Here is a 17,326-nt window from a genome sequence, read left to right on the forward strand (position 1 = left end):
TACAGTTTGTTAATAAGGGAATGACATTGATTAATTGTTGAAAATTAAAGTGATTTTGAATTATAGGGATAAAGCCTACTGGGCCATTGTGGCAGACGATATAACATGGTCTCTAGAATCTCTACCTTCTGGTATTCATACTCTTATATCATCTCCTCCCCTTGGCTGTAGACATGAACTATGACTTGCAGCAAAGGTGATAGGATGTATATGATGATGTGTATATGATCATGAGATTACACTACATAAAATTGTAACACTCACCTTATAGAAATCTCTCACTCTCTTGCAGGTTTGAAGAAGTCAGCGGCCATGTTGCTCCACCACATGGCAAGAAAATGCAGCTCACCACTAGGAGCTGCCAACAGCCAAAAGGAAACAGAATTCTCCAGTATTCCAGTCACAAAGAACTAAATTCTGTTAACAAATGCAAGAGTTTGGAAGCATATACCTGCCCAGATGAGAACCTAGTCTTGGCCAACAGCTTGATTACAGAGAGGCCAGCTCAACCATTCCCAGGCTCCTGACCCACAGAAATTGAAAGATGATATACAAATGTGTTGTCTTCTAAGCTGCTAAGTTTGTGGTAATGTTGTTATGTTGTATAAGATAGCTGATACAGATATTGGTGATGGAAGCAGAGCATTAATATAACAACTGCCTGAAAATGTGGGAGTGTCTTTGGAACTGGTCAGTGGACAGAGGCTAGTGGAATTTGGAAGAGCAGTAGAAATAGTAAAGAAAGCTCAAATTGTTTGGGACTCACTGTGAATAGAAATCTGGAAATTAAGTGTGTGCCAGTGGGAACTCGAAAGGAAGTAAGAAACATGTGGGAAACTAAAGGAAGGAGGATCCTAGTTAGCTAGTGACCGAGAGCTTAGCACAGCTGTCTTCAACAATTATGTGGAAAGTGGAACTTGTAAGTGATGAACTTAATTATCTAAGGATACTTCCCGGCAAAGTGTTGAAGATGCTGCTTGGTTTCTTTTTGCTACTTTGAAGAAAGTGTGTGAAGAGAGAGAGAACTTGAGGGAAAAACTGTTGAACTAAAAGGGACCAAGACTGGATGATTTTGAAAATTCTCAGCCTTTCCAACTGGTAAGCATGCTAATATTGAGAGACAGCTTCCAAGCACTCTCAGGAAAGTGCATGCCAGAGAAAAAGCTGAGGGTGTGACTGTATGATCTTGTGCTAGAATTTCAGAAAGATCAAAAGGTCATAGTATTCAGCCAAACAAAGAACCTTTTCAAAAGATTAGGGGTGTGCCTCACAGATCTTAATCAAACCACAGCTCATCTAGGAAATGTAAGGGCATTGCCCCTTAGCCATCTAGATCAACAGAAGCCCAAGGTATAATCATGCTTTTCCAAAAAGATCTGTAGGTGCAACTTTTGTCTAATGAAGTAAACCTCAGGAAAATCCATGGGAGGCCCATAAAGTCTTTGAGGATATTATTTCAGGAGGAACACCGTTAACTTGGCCTGAAAATACAGACAGCAAAATGAAAGAAGATTGTTTTATCCCCAAAATTCTACTGATAAGAAGCAGGTTGATAAAACTACTCAGCTGCATGGGGCATCTGTGTGGCTCAGTCAGACGAGCATCTGACTCTTGGATTTGGCTCAGGTCATGATCCCCCAGTCAGGAGATCATCCCCCCATGCTGAACATGGAGCCTATTGGAGATTCTTTCTTCCCTCTCTCTGCCCTCCCCCACTCTCTTCCCCACCACATTCTCAAAATCATGCACACATGTGTGCGGGTGTGTGCTCTCTCTCTAAAACAAAACAAAACTATTCAGCTGCAAACATATTTAAAATTTTCTGCACCCAATTCCAAAAGAGGGTCATGGTTTCCTCACTCAAACAAGCAAATCTCTGACACCAGCTCAGTATCCTACAATTCAACTCAATTCTAATACTATCTACCTGGATATAGTGTTAGGTGCCACAGGTTAAGGGATCAGCCCCACAAGGCTGCCCTGCTCCCCAACCCATTCAGATGCCTAACCCGTTATAGTTGGGTATTCCAATGACCCCCTCCTTGGGTTTGATTAATTTGCCAGAATGGTTCACAAGACTCAGAAAAACATTTACTTACTAGATCTCCAGTCTATTATAGACAGATATAACTCAGGAACAGCTAGATGGGAGATGCATAAGGCATTGCATGGGGAAAGAGTATGGAGCTTCCATGTTTCTCTAAGCATGCCACTCTTCCCAAATTTCCCCATATTCACCAACCCAGAAGCTGTCTAAACTCTTTCAATTTTTATGAAGATTCCATTTCATAGGTATGATTGATTAAATCATTGGTCTTTGGGTTTTTTTAACTCAGTCTCTAACCCATCTCCCCTCTCAATAGCTTGGGGGGAGGGACAGAGGTAGGACTAAAAATTCCAAAATTCTAATCACATGATTGGCTCTGCTGACAATCTGACTTTCATGCTTTGGTTACATAAGCACTTTCCAAAAGTCATCTTGTTAACATAACAAAATAAACCTTTATTGCCATCATCACTTCAGAAATTTCTAGAGTTTTATGAGTTTGAAAATGGGGATGGGGACACCTGGGTGGCTCAGTGGTTGAGCATCTGCCTTTGGTTCAGGTCATGATTCCAGGATTGAGTCCCACATCCAGCAGAGAGCCTGCTTCTCTCTCTGCCTGTGTCTCTGCCTCTCTCTCTGCATCTCTCATGAATAAATAAATAAAATATTTTTTATAAAAGAAAATGGAGATGAATAAGTAGGGATGAAGACCAAATATATATTTCTTAAAATAAATCACAATATCACAGTGTGCAACCTTTCATTTAAAAAAGGAAAAATAACTCAGAAGAACTAAGATCCTAGGAAACTGATTCTAGAGCCATGGAGAATTATTCCCAAGCATTGAAATCTAATCAAAGAACTCAGCATTTTCCCAGCTAAATTTCAGAATTACTGTGGACCAATGACTCCTTCTCCCCTTTCATTTTCTCCTTTTTTTGAACAAGAATGTTAACAGCTGTCCTGTGCCTCTCCCACAATTGTCTGTTGGGTGTGTTGGAGGAAGATAATTTGTAGCTTTAATTTTACAGGTTGAGAGAGGAAGTATGCCCAAGGGCCTCACCTACACCTACATTATCATTCAGATAATGCAACTAATAGGCTTGGAACATTTGCTATAAAAAGATTAGACTCCTGGGGAGGGGTGAATGTATTTTACATATGGGAGGGGCATGAATCATTAAAGGCCAGAGAGCAGACAGTGGCAGACAAACTTTCATGATCCCCACCACATATATTCATACTTCTGCATAATTCTCTCCCCTTGAATGTGAGTGGGACCTGTGACTATTTCCTAACCAACAAAATATGGTAGAGGTGGTGGGATGTATGTGATTCTGTGTGTATGATTACATTACATAAGATCATATCACCTGTCTATGTATGTAGTCTCTCACTCTCTTGCTTGGTTTGAGGAGGGAATGGCCTTTTGAGGAAACCTCTGATGGCCAGGAACTTTGAGTGGCTTCTCAGAACTAAGGGCAGCCTCTGGTCACAACCTATCAAGAAATAGAAGCCTCCAGTCTTACAACCACAAAGAACTGAATTCTGCCAACAAATGTCTGAGTTTGTGAACAGATACTTCCTCATTCAAGCCTCCAGATGAGAACTTTGCTGTAAGGGTCTGAATGGTGGCCCCAAAGATATGTTCACTTCTTAATCCCTGGAACCTGTTGAATGCTATCTGATTTGGGAAAAAGGTATTTGCAGATGTAATTAAATTAAGAATCCTGAGGTGAGGAGATTGTCCTGAATTATCCAAGTTGGACCTAAATATCCTCAAAAATGTCTTCTTATTTTAGTGGTTGCACTAGTTTTAGTATAAATCTCTAACTTACCATATTCTATCTTCAAGTAATATTATACCATTTCATGTGTTCTCCCTCTTATAACAGCACATTTCCTTTCCTTCCCTCCTGGCCTTTTTCCACTTGTCATGCATTTTACTTTTATATGTTAAAACTTCCTCTTGTTATTTACATTTGAACAATAAATTACTTTTAAAGGGATCTAAATCAAACAATATTTCCCATTATTTACTATTGACAGTCTTCTTTGTGTAGAACATATTTCCCTCTGGTATTTAGCCTAATGGACTCCCTTCAATATTTCTTGTATAATTCTTAGTGTTTGTAAGTCTGAAAAAAAAAAAAAGATTTATTTACCATCACCTTCAAATTATTTTTTCACTGGGTATAGAATCCTAGGTTGACAGTTTTGTTTTCTTTTGCTTTTTTTTCTTCTATAAATTAAAGATGTTGCTGCACTTTCTTCTCACTTGTGTTCTTCATTCTTCTAATAAGAAATCTGTTGTTACCTTTGTTCTCCATATGTAACTTGTCTTTTTTTTTTCTGGCTGCTTTTCAGATTTTTGCTTTATCACTGGTTTAGTGCAATTTGATTATGATATCTTTAAGCTTTTTGTGTTTGGCGTTTGTTGAGTTTCTTAAATGTGTGTGTTTATAGTTTTCATTCAATTTGAACTTTTTATTTTGCTATTATTTTTTCAAAATGTTTTTCTTCCCCTCACTATTTCTTCCTTTTCAGGGACTGCAACTACATGTATATCAGTTGACCCACAGTTTTTCTATCATTCACTGATGCACTCTTCATTTTTGTATTCTTTTATCTCTTTGTGTTTCATTTTGAATTGTTTCTATTGGCATATCCTCAAACCTACTAATCTTTTCTTCTGATTTGTCTAATTTGTTATAAATGCCACCAGTGTATTTTCACATAAGATGTAGTTTTCATTTCTAAAAGTTTGATTTCAGTCTTTTATCTTCTGTGCCTTGATTTTTTTGAACTATGGAATACAGGTATAATAATTGCTTTAATGACCTTTTCTGTTCATTTTAACACTTACCCTCCTTCTGGGTCAGTTTTGATGGATTGATTTATCTTTTTATTATGTATCATATTTTTCCTGAGTTTTTTACATTCTTGGTAATTTTTTTATTGGCTGAATTGTGAATTTTCCCTTTCAAATTTTGGACATTTTTTTTGGTCCTGTAAATAATCCTGATCTTTATTTTGAGGTGCAGTTATATTACTTGAAAATGGTTTGAACTTTTCAGGTCTTATTTCTTTTTTTTTTCTTTTTTAAAAAGAGGTTTTATATATTTTTCATAAAAGACACATAGAAGAGCCTAATGCAGGACTCAATCCCAGGACCCCAGGAACATGCCCTGAGCTGAATGCAGATGCTCAACCACTGAGCCACCCACGTGTCCCTCAGGTCTTATTTATAAGATATTTTTATGTAGGAGCAGAACAGTGCATAATCTATGACTAATCATGTCCCACTACTGAGATAAGACTCTACCAAGTATACTATGCAATGTACTTTATAAGATTTTCCTTCTTTAGGTTGTAGGAACAAGAATAATTTTCAGTCCTATGTGGGCATTAGCTTCTTTTCTCTCTAATATTTTCAGGTGATTTCCCCACCCCCCACCCCCCACCCCACCCCCGGGCTCAGAGGAACTTACAGACATGCACTGACCAGTACACTGTTGAATACTCATGGAGGACCCTCTGTAGCCATCCAGAGATCTTTCCTTAGGCAGTTGGTCCCTCTCTGGACTCTATTCTACCAGCTGTAGTCAATTTGGTCCTCTTGAATGTTCAGCTCTGTCTCCTAAACTCAGAGTCTTTTGGGTTCTACCTGGGTTGTCCTTCCCAGTGTCACAGCCTGAAAACATTTATAAGGCAAAACCTGGGATACATAGGACTCACCTCTTATTTTCTGTGTTTGAGGAATCACTGTTTTCTGATACTGAATGTCCAGTGTCCTGAAAAACCTTTGTTTTATGTATTTTTTCTGGTTATTCTGTTTCACACAGAAAAGTAAATCTAGTCACTCTTATTCCATCTTGATTATAAGTAAAATCTCACTAGCATTTCTTCGCTCCTTTTTTTTAAGTTTTTTTTTTTTTTAATCTTAGAGAGAGGGAGAAAGAGCATGAACGGGGGAAGAGAAGAGGCAAAGGAGAGAGAATTCTCAAGCAGACTCCATGCTGAGCACAGAGCTTAATGTGGGGCTTGATCCCAACACCCTGAGATCATGACCTGATGTGAGAAACCAAGAGTCAGATGTTTAACTGACTGATTCACCCAGAAGTCCCCTTCTGCTTCTTTTTCATTGTTTCCATCCCTTTACTGGAATTCTCATCTTTTTCTCCATGTTATTTCCTTTTGCAATTCTTTAGTATACTTATCACTGTTACTTTATTTATTTTTAAAGATTTTATTTATTTATTCATGATAGACACAGGGAGAGAGGCAGACATAAGCATAGGGAGAAGCAGGCTCCCTGCAGGGAGCCCGATGCAGGACTGGATCCCAGGACCTCAGGATTATGCCCTGAGCCAAAGGCAGATGTTCAACCACTGACCCACCCAGTTGTCCCTATCACTGTTATTCTAAAATTCCTACCTGTATCATCTCTAGGTGTGTTTCTATTGGCTATTCCCTCTTGATCAGAGGTCATTTTTTTCACCTTCAAATGTCTCATAATTTTTATTGAATGGTGAATACTTTATATAACAACACTAACGAAGGAAGTAAATGATATTTCTAAGAAGTGCCGTATCTTTTCTGTAAGGCTTCAAGCTTGGAGAGCTGAGTCCATGTGATATATAGTCAGTTTAAGTCTGAACTTTGTGTCAGGTTTAGTTTGATTCAGTTCCCCACTGGCTTCAAATGTTTTGAGAGAGGCCAATTTTTCCCTTTGACAGATCTTATAATCTGAGCACCTGAGAGAGTCTAGAGATTTATGGGTTACCCAAAGGTACCAGTGTTCCAAACCATAGAAGATCTTTCTTTGCCTTTAGCCTGGCTCCCAGGGTCACTGGTAAGCTCTCTTACCCTCAAGTTTCTTCTGAAATGTGAAACCCTGTAGTGACTGTTCCCTCCTCATTTGGTCATGGAAAGCCCACAGTGCTCAGATGCTCTCTTGGCAATCCTGCCCTGCCCTCCACCTTTAGGAAGCTACTGCTTCCTACTTGGGTGAGATCCCTTATACCTCATGGGAGAATCTCTCATTCTCTGCTCTCAGGTTTCAACACATTGCCCATTAACTTGGTAAAAACCTATATTAAAAAATTGAAAGGTGGGTGCAGATTTACTCTGTGACTGGGCCTGTTTGAAATTCTAATTTTTCACATTATTTCAAGCCCTGTCATTACAACTTCTTTTAAGTTTGGTGGGTTTTTCTCTACCATCTATAGCATCTTTCTCTTCTTCCCATTGATTCACCTTGGTTTGATTATCAGGGTAAGAATGGCAACCTCTTTTTACTTTCTACATCATAATCAGAAACAGAGGTACCCTGGGCACCTGGGTGGCTCACTTAGGTGGACAACTCTTGATTCTCACTCAGGTCATGATCTCAGGGCTATAAGATTGAGCCCCTCTTTGGGTTCTGTGCTGGGTGTAGAGTCTGCTTAAGATTTTCTGTCTCTCTCTTTCTCTGTCCCTCCCTCCCACTCCCTCTCCATCTCAAAAAAAAAAAAAAAAAAAAAGAAAAAAGAAAAAAACTAAAAAAGAAGCAGAGATATCCTAAAGTTTTCTCTTATTACCTCACTTTATAGATAATGAAACATGCCGTTTCTCACAATTTAGTTTTCTTATCATAAATGAAATTCCATTTTTCCATTGAGTTTGCCTGATTTCCATGAGGGTTCCAGAGGGCTAGGACAGAGAATCAGGTATTTTGAGATTTGGAAGGAAATGTAGGGACCATCCTGCCTAATTCTTTGGTTAATGCTACTTACTTAGGAACTCTCCCACCAAAGTAGTTTTATATGGGTGTTTTTTAGTGTCTATGTGTTTAAGTGTGAGTCTCTGAATGCAGTTGACCCAGTAATTCAAACTGTACAGTGGCTTATTTCTTGTTTCTGAATTTTGAACATTAAACCAAATCAACATTCAGAAAACTTTCCATGTGCTCAACCAGCTTTGTCTGGTCTGGCTTATACTTTGGACTAGAACTTGGATTGTGCCTTTTTTTTTTCCAGAATAGATGGATCCATATGAATACAGTATTTATGGTCTTATTTGGTTAGTAAGTTGCTTAATTGGGGCTTGGTTTTTTGTTTTGTTTTGTTTTGTTTTTTGTTTTTTTTTTGTTTTGTTTTGTTTTGCTTTGTTTGCTTGTTTGTTTTATTTTGTTTTTGAACACATACCCATTAGTTTTTGTTTTGTTTTGTTTTTAAGTTGGTGGTCTGTTGTGGAAATAAAATTTTAGAAAAGCCCAGCTCATGGTAACAGACAAACACTCTTTAATAATGACTTTTTATATATTTAAAAACAGGGCCTATAAATCCTGAATGATTTGTCATTTTATTGGCCAAGTGGAAATGTACTGTGGTTAATGTAGTTATACAAAATTATGCTAGTTGTTTCCTCACAGTGGCAGTAAGTACTAATAGAAAACATGTGATTTTACTCATTTATAAGGGCACAAATTAGCACATCCTGTGACCACTATGTAATTTGTTCCATGATAAGAGAATATTAGTGTCTCTAATGTATCATTGCAAAGTGAAAGCCCCTTCTTTGATCTTCGCAGATCGGTATCCTGTTGACCATTTTGAGCTTAAATATATATATTTATAAAACTATTTACCAAAAGTTGGGATTACCTGGCAGCAATAATAAGTTACTACCATATATTAAGTACCTATCATAGTATCAGGCAGTGCATGAGGTCTTTCACATAAGTTATCTCACTTAAACCTCATTATATTCTTGATTGATAGCTTCCAAATTATTACTCCAGTTCAACCATTGAGGAAGCTGAAACATTTCAAGGACATAAAGCTAGTGATTGAGGATCCAAAGCCAGGTTCTGTCTAATCCCAGACTATTTTCTCTGAGACCATACTCCCTTTCATTCTATGGACAGACTTTTCTCATTCATCTTCTCTTCTCCTCTGCATACGTGCCTCCTTAGTCAAGCAAGATCTGCCTCCCATTCGGATCAATCAGAATCCAGCTCAGCCCCTTCTGTGGGCAGATCAGTACCATTTCTCATTCTCTTCTTTCAGTTTCCTACCCTTCCCTTTATTATTTCAGCCACCTACTGAGATATATATACCTGCCCCATGCCTGTATTCTAGCAAATGCAGGCCTGACAGAGAAGGGGACAAGTTGAGGTCCCAGTCTGTGATGGGACAGGAAAGCTCTACCATTAGAGTCACTGCCTAAGTAGACAAAGGATGTCAGGAGAAGAAATCAGAACACTGATCACCTCTGAGATGCAGGAGTGACTGGGAAAATCATGTCTGGGACGGTGTAACTGTTATAAGTCTTTTTGGGTGCTGCTCACATGGGTAAATACATTAGACAAAACTATATAAATCTACACCTAAGGTGTAGCTATTTTAAGTATAAAATTACACCTCAATAAAAAATTTTAGAATACTATTCTTTTTTTTTAAAGAAGGCTAGTGCCATGGCACCAATGGCCACTTTTAAATGGCATGGCTTTGCCTTTGAGGGCCTGCTCCAGTCCTCACCTATGTGTCTAATTATGCTCTAAGTATGCCCCCAAACTAGCTAATTGGCCCTTGGTCCCCATTAGAAAGTTTGACAAGTTGGGTAGTGATGGGCATCAGACTCTGCCACTCCAAATTGTGCCACATGAAATAAGGGTTATTTGGAGCTGAAGGCAAATAATAAGCACCCACAAAGAAAAGAAAACTGCTCTCCCACTGTCTGCCTAAAAGCAAAGCATGAATGTTCCCTACAAAGGTGTCCCTCATTCCTGTACCAGGAAGGGAAGAACAGCTTTGCTCACTAGAGTTGGAGGTGGCCCTGAGATGAGCATATAGACAAAACCTTCCTAACCGACCCTTAACTTCCATTAGTTTACCCCATTTGTTTACCTTCCCACAATTTACTGCCCCTAGAAGCCCAACCTCTGCTTTCCTTTGTCTTATCACCTCCCCGCAATTTATTGCCTTTTGTTATAATGGTATATAAGCCTTCCAAGTTTAACCACTTCTTTGGGACTTCATATCTTTTCTCTGAAGTCCTCTGTGCATATACGCTTATTTATTTATTTATTTATTTATTTATTTATTTATTTATTTATTTATTTTATTTATGATAGTCACACACACACACACACACACACAGAGGCAGAGACATAGGCAGAGGGAGAAGCAGGCTCCATGCACCGGGAGCCCAACGTGGGATTCGATTCCGGGTCTCCAGGATTGCGCCCTGGGCCAAAGGCAGGTGCCAAACAGCTGTGCCACCCAGGGATCCCCCTCACATACACTTTAAAATAAAATGTGTATGTCTTTTCTCTTCTTAATTTGTCTTGTCATTCAATGTGCAGCATCCAGCTAAGGAACCTAAGAGGCAGAAAAAAAGTTTTCCTTCCTCTAAAGCAGCTAAGGGTTGAGGACCCCTGGTGAAGAAGGATCCATGTGCCCTAGCACTTGAGATTCTAGAAAGGAGAGGGAGACAGAATACAGAGACATGCATATGGCAGCAAAGCAAGTCACCCTCTGCAAAAAGTGCTCTGGTCCCTTTTGTTATCCAAGAGAAGGCAGACCATCCCTGTTTGTACTCTTCCAGAAACTCTCATGGCCAAGGGCTGGGGCTGTGGATTGGCAGACCTCCCCACATCTGGTCATTGGACACTGTCAGGAGGAAGTTAACCCCCCAACTGCTCTTGCTTCCTTCCCTCCTTGTGAAATGCTGGTTCTCAAATCTCAAAGGCCCTTGGCCCTTGGAAGAATTAGTGAGCAGCTTCCTGAGCCTCCAGACACAGCAACCTCTAGCAAGAGTGGCTCTGGGCAAGCCAGGACCTTGGCTTCTGAAGAACGGATTGCCATTATGGTGCCACAACAGGCCCAACCCTGCCATGGAGCAGTAGAAATGCCAGAACCACCCTGTCCTCTGTTTTCCTCCCCTTTTTCTTACCTTTGCCATCTTCCAACTGGCACGCCTTTGATCTCAGCACAGAAAACCCAGGCCCATTATAAACCTGTTTACACTCTAATGACAAGAATACAGACACAAGTAATTAGAGATGAACACTAAATGGCCTAGCCCAGCTCCCCAGCAGAACCAGGAAGGGCGGTCAGGATGAGTCAACCAGCTCAAGCACCCGAAGGTTGCTTCAGGCAATCTAGGATGTGGCTTTATTGTTCCCAAGATCCTTCCTTTGTAGCAAAGTACCTCAATAGGGGGCACTTCCAACAAAACTGTAAAGCCCTCTACCTTCCTCTGTCTCCCCTTTAAACAATAATTTCTAATAGCTCCACAAAGCTCTTGCCCCATTTCATGTACCTGATGACCTCCAAACTTTCTTCTCCCTCCTCTGATTTCAGGAATAAACTGCTATCAGCTATGTACAGCTCAGTGAGAATTTTTTAAAAATTTGTTTTAGAGTCCTGTGCATGACAACCACTCTGAGTATATAGAAGTGAATTAAAACAATCACTCCCAGGATCAGCCTTGAGGAGGAAGGCAGGCAGCACATACCAAATTCATTTCAAACTTTCTTGCTGGGCAATAGCTGCACAACTCCTGTTCTGGAAAGTGCAAAGCCTCAATTTCACCTACATGCTAGGCCAGGAGTAATTGGTTTCTATCTGCAGGCACGCCATTGAACAAATGTGCTCTAACAGGAAGGCTGCACCCATGTTTGAGTGCTTTTTGCACAATAACCTGTTATTTTGCGACTAGTTTAATATTCTTCTAGAAGTCCCAAAAGCAAGGAGTTTTTTTTTCTTTCTTTCTTTTTAAATGACAGAATCCAACACTGTTACCAATGATCCCAATCTGAGTCTCTTTCAGTAACCAGGAAAGAGATTAAGTAGCCTATAGCAACTTTGCAGCTCTTTGCTCTGAAGCATGAACCAATGCCAGGGTCAAGCACACAGGCAGCATCTTTCATTACTGAGAGGCAAGCCTCCAGTCAAACCATCAGAGTGGAGCCTTCTGGTCTCCAGAAAGTCATTATGTACTTAGGATTATCATTAATTTTCTCTCCCTGAAGTGCTTCTGATGAATGTGAGGGCTGTGGGCTAAAGCCGTCTATGCACTCACTGATAAAAGGTTCTGTGTTCAATTTTCTAAAAGTGCCCTTAGAGAATCCCCAATTTCCTGCGTCTTCCCAAGAAGAAACTAAATTTGCCTTGCCTTCAGAAGGGGAGAACTGAGTCCTCTTGGTGTTAAGGCTTCCTGGAGGTCTGGCAAGAGAGGCTACTGGGATATTTGGGAGGCTTGGGACCTTTGTAGGCCAGTCCCTTTTGGGGAACAGCAGTGTATTATTTATTACAAACTTAAGAACCATATAAGCCAAGTGACTTCTGTTCTTCCATTCCATTTTCTCTTAGCACAGCCTTGACCTACCTCCTGTGAATCTTATACAAGATCCCACAAGTCCTGTTGAACCCACTTTTAGCTTTCCATGCTGGAGTCCACCCTGCCCAGGGTGTCCCTGACTCAGCCTATCCTTTTGGTCACATCCTCAGGTGTCACATTTGATGGAAGACATTAGCTCCCTTAGACACCTTGAAGATGCATCTGATGCATTACAGCAAGAACACGCCCAGTCAGCTGGGCTACTTTTGGTTAGACAAGGAAAGGAAGGCCACAGAGGCTCCCAGTAGAACTGACTTTGCGCGTACAATGTGTTCACACATAAAGCCCTGTGGTATCATCTTTTACTAAGCCAGAGAGTTTGGGGGGCATTCATTGTTAAGCATTAAATTGTTAGTTAAGTTATTGTCATTGACTAGAATAAGCTGTAGATGTGCCCGGGGGTGTTGAAACAATGCCTTCTGTGTGGGGCCCCTGTGAAGGAGCACTCCAGGGCTTCATGCACAATGACTTCCTGTCTCCAGGGCCTGGTGTGTCGTGTTCCTCCACCTCTGTTGGGCTACTTTTGTGGGTGTCCTGGGTCTTTGTTGTGGTCTTTCCACCATTGCTATTAACATTTACCAAAAAGGCACACACTTCCTCCTCGTAGAGCGAATAAAGGCTACCCCACGTAGGCCAGCATTATACTACATCAGCCTTGCTGCTGCAGAGTACTATGAATAACCTACCTATTCAAGCAGTGGAACTCTGCCTAAGGACAGTGAAATCCTGAATTTCCATATGTTTTGATTTAGTTCAAATGTAGCCATCATATAACATACCCAGCAAAGTCTTGGTTTTGGTTTTGTCTCATCATCTGAATGTATAATTGCAACTTGAGCACCAGACTGTACCATCTAGGTCTCAACCCAATAGTCTGAATGTAAGGGATCAAAGTCAGCTCCATAGAGAAACTTGGCTCTCAGGCCTCAGGGGACTTTCAGCAGCATTCCCAGGTACTTCCCTGAGTAAGAAGTTGCCCTAAGTGGTTCAAATGAGCAGTCCTCGTCTTGGACAGTCAGGCATTTCTACAAGGAAGCTAGGAGTCAAAGAGTTATAAATTCTGTGCCAGGTGACAGGAAGCACAGATACTTTTCAGACACTGAGAAGCTCCTGGATCTTGATAAGCTGTTCTTTCAGTTTGAGATTTCCATTATTAGAGGTTTTGAACAGCCCACTGGAGAGTTTTTGGGTGTTTTTAGAAGAGGGACATAGGAATCACTTGGTGAGACTCTACCTACCCCCTAGTTTCACTCTGAGCGTTTCTTCCTTGACTTTTCCCATAGAGTGTGATAGAGCAGGATTTGTTTTGAAGATTTTTGCTGTGTACAGAACACTGCCCTAGGACAGCTTGAAAGTATCTGGACACTCTCAAAGGCCTCATCCCACTCTAGCATTCTGAGATTTGGGGATCTAATAGCTATATTGGTGTGTGAACCTCCCCTTAGCTTAAATTCTTACTGAGGGACATGTGAACACATCCTGTGGCCATGGCTAGGTGCAGGCAGAGGGTACAGGGATACACAGGCCAGGTTTGGGCCTTAAGAAATGAAGGACTAAACCAGCCATGTTTGGGGGCCAATAATGGCAAAGCTTAAAGAAGACTATGGTTAAGGAAGTGAGAAATGTAATTAGACCCCATTGTCTTGCAGAGAAGAAAAAAGATGGAGGCTTCTGAAAATATAGATACAGAGTCCTTTCAGATCCCTGTCCCCCACCCCTGCACCCCTGCATCCCCTGCATATCCAGCTAAGGTAACTGTGAAGATATTCCATTAGGTTTGGGCTACTTTGCAGGAAATGTGTTGTTGTAGCATGTTCTGGATTCTCTGACAAGTTCAGATAATCTCTCACTAATTCTTTTTCCTAACTGCCCCCACTTCCACCCCATTAAACTCCTATCCCCTTACTAACTTGGACAAAACAGCTAGTTCACAATTTTAGTGCCTAAGGAAGTACTTGACATTGTAGCAACATTTACAATACAGAAAACCATGTGTTATTTAGAAGATTAGTCAGTTTAAGGAAGGTCTTTGTCACATACAACATCAAACAACTGATTCATTGGCTTGAAATATTTTTTTCGATTCCTGCTTTTGAAGCTAGGTAGATATAGCCTATGTGTGGGAATAGCTATCAAAAATGTCATGTCATTGAGGCATTGTGTATTCAGTTGTGGGTATCACATACACAAATTTCAGACACAACAGGAAATCTGATGTGCCCTCTCAGAGAGGAATTGGCAGAATTAAGCCTTTCATCTGTGTTGTGATGTGATTTGCATATTATTTCTATACTACTGTGTATTAGCTATAAATGCTTCATGAGAGCAAAACCATCTCTCATTGTTGTAACTGTACTCAAATTCAAGACTCAGGGCCAGAAACATGTGACATTAAACTTGCTTTAAGATAGAGACATCCTAGTGTCCAGGGGAAAGATCTATGAGTCAGAACACATGGATTTTAATCCCAGATACTGCTGTGTAGCAGAGAGAATTTCTCAGCTTCTCTTGGTTGAAAGCCTTGCTCAGGCTTAGAAGCATGAACATTGAATCAAAGAAACCTGAGTTTGTGTCACTAATAAGCTGAGTGATCCTGGGCAAGTTACTTAACCACTCCAAGGTTCAGTTTTATCACCTATGAAGTGGGCATAATAATTATACCTATCTCATGAGGGTGGGGTAAAGATTAAAGAGCATACAGAAAATGTCCGGTAAGTGGTCATTATTATTTTGGGGCCTTAAGTTCCTTCATCATGATGATTTTATATGAGACTGCTTCCAAGAGTCTTTTCAATTTTTGCTATGATCCTTAGGCATGTGAAATTTGGGTTCCTCCCTCCAGAGTTGAAGATATGACATAGAATTGGTCCCAGGAGCTCTGCCATGGATAGTACTTTTCTGTTTCTTCTTGCTGGGGTGACCATGGTGAGGTGGGAATGAACCTGCTTTCAGGAACTCAGAATAGGCTGGCCCGAGGTGCTGGCAGAGACAAGGCTCCACTGGTGAGTCCTCAGTAAGACATTGAAGGTGCCAAACTGGAGGCATGTGCTATAGATTATAGACTGGGCAGGAAAGATTCAGCCCAAAATGCTGACTAGGTTAGCAGGAAGGACATTGGGTCAAGGAGGGACAAGAAGTCAAGACTGAAGTCAGGTACTCCATCAAGAGTCCCCAGTTAGGGAGAAGCTCGTGTAGGGTCGTGCATGGAGGGGGACCTGAATGACAGCATAAAATGTTGACAGTTCAGTCTGACAAGAGCCATTACTGGAGCCCTGCTACCCAAAGTATGTGGCCTATGGACCAGCAGTATCTGCATTACCTCAGACATGGTTGGAAATTGAGAATCTCAGACCCCTACCTCTGATCTACTGAACTAGAATATGCATTTTAACAGGTGTCTGAGCTGGAGGGGTAGATGAATGAATGCTGCTCAGCCTATCACTTTAATCAATTCCTTTGAGATAGAGATACCCATATTAAGATTCTTTTTAAAGGGCTAAGTAATAAACATTTTCTAAGGAATAGAGAAAACTTCAGCCAAGAAACTTAAACAGGGAAACTTGTTTTTAGTTTTTATTTTTTCAAAAATCAAACTTGAAAAGGTGTCTTATAAATATGTCTTTCTTATGTGGTACAATTAACCACCAGCAACTAGTGGTTATTGCAGAATATAGCCAATATCAAGTTGTCCGTAATCTCGTGTACAACTAAAAGGCTAGAGATGCCCCCATAGAGAAAATCCAAGTGGAATTTATCAAATGATCCCATGACTGAGTCTCTGCTTTCTTAGTATGAAGGGGTTTTCTGTAAGACATCAAAAGTCAGATTTTCCTCACAAGAGGCTAACAATCTTTGATGCCAAGACACATTGATGGCGCCCATCAAGACTTTGTCCCAGGCAAAACTGTGAGATATGCAAGTTTTACCATCTGTGTCTTGCCATCTCTCTCACTTTACTCTCTTGTTTTATGGTTAAGGAAACTAAGGTTGGGTAATTTACCCGATGTGACAACACTTGTGGTTTCCAGAATGCGAATTTGAATGGGGATCTCCATTTCTGCAAAGCCTTGGATTTTGCCTCTCTGTTGTACGGCACTTACATCGTTGGCCCATTTGGGGTTAGATGAGGTGGCTGTCCTCAAAAAGCTTAAAGTTCTTGATTTAATCCTTCCAATTTTAATAGAATGGACATTTGTTTCAGCCCAATTCAGCAAGATCCTGTAACCCACATGCAGAGACATGAAATAACCAACCACAAAGCCCTAAAAAAAGCCTTATTCTGCTTAACTCAGAAACAGAGTGTTCCTTTGAGGTAGAGATGCTCATATTAAGACAGAAAACCAGTCAACTGGGACATATTTTCCAAGTAAAGGGAAAGCACTCGGACAAGAATTTTAAAAACATCAACATCTAAAAAGGCCTCCCATTCAAACAGGTCAGGAAGATTTCATTTTCTTTCATTTTGCTAGTATGGCACTAATAGGAAGCACATCCTCCAGAAGATTCTGGGTTGTATCAATTTATGAAACATCAGACAGGGGCACAGTGTCTCAAGATAAATGAAACTTTTGAAAGTTTCTCCTCAAGAGCAAGACCATAATCCCTGACCAGTACCACGACTCAGGAGCTTGTGATAAATGCAGAATCATACGTCCCACTTCAGGACTATCAAATCAGAATCTGCATTGTAACAAGATCCACAAATCACATGTATACACTTTCAAGTTTGACTGGCTGACCCAAGTGATATTTGGAGTCATTCTCCTGGCACCTGATAAACAGTATTCTTTATGCTTTACTACCTGAATGGGGGCTATGCCCACTAAAAGGGTGAGCTTAAATGGGGGTCTGGAGGGGGGGTAGTCTCAGAAAATTCAGGCTACTGTATTT

General features: G+C 40.5%; 1 long non-coding RNA gene across 1 annotated transcript in view; it reads left to right on the top strand.

Moving 5' to 3' along the window:
- Positions 1–455: 455 nt before the first annotated feature.
- Positions 456–17,326, top strand: part of LOC144313736 (uncharacterized) — a 36,174-nt gene continuing 19,303 nt past the window's right edge. The window contains exon 1 of the long non-coding RNA XR_013379369.1: positions 456–586. This is a non-coding gene — a long non-coding RNA (uncharacterized LOC144313736). The remainder of the gene's footprint in view (positions 587–17,326) is intronic.

This window comes from Canis aureus, chromosome 5 (genome assembly GCF_053574225.1).
Source record: "Canis aureus isolate CA01 chromosome 5, VMU_Caureus_v.1.0, whole genome shotgun sequence".
In the NCBI taxonomy this organism is placed as follows: domain Eukaryota; kingdom Metazoa; phylum Chordata; class Mammalia; order Carnivora; family Canidae; genus Canis; species Canis aureus.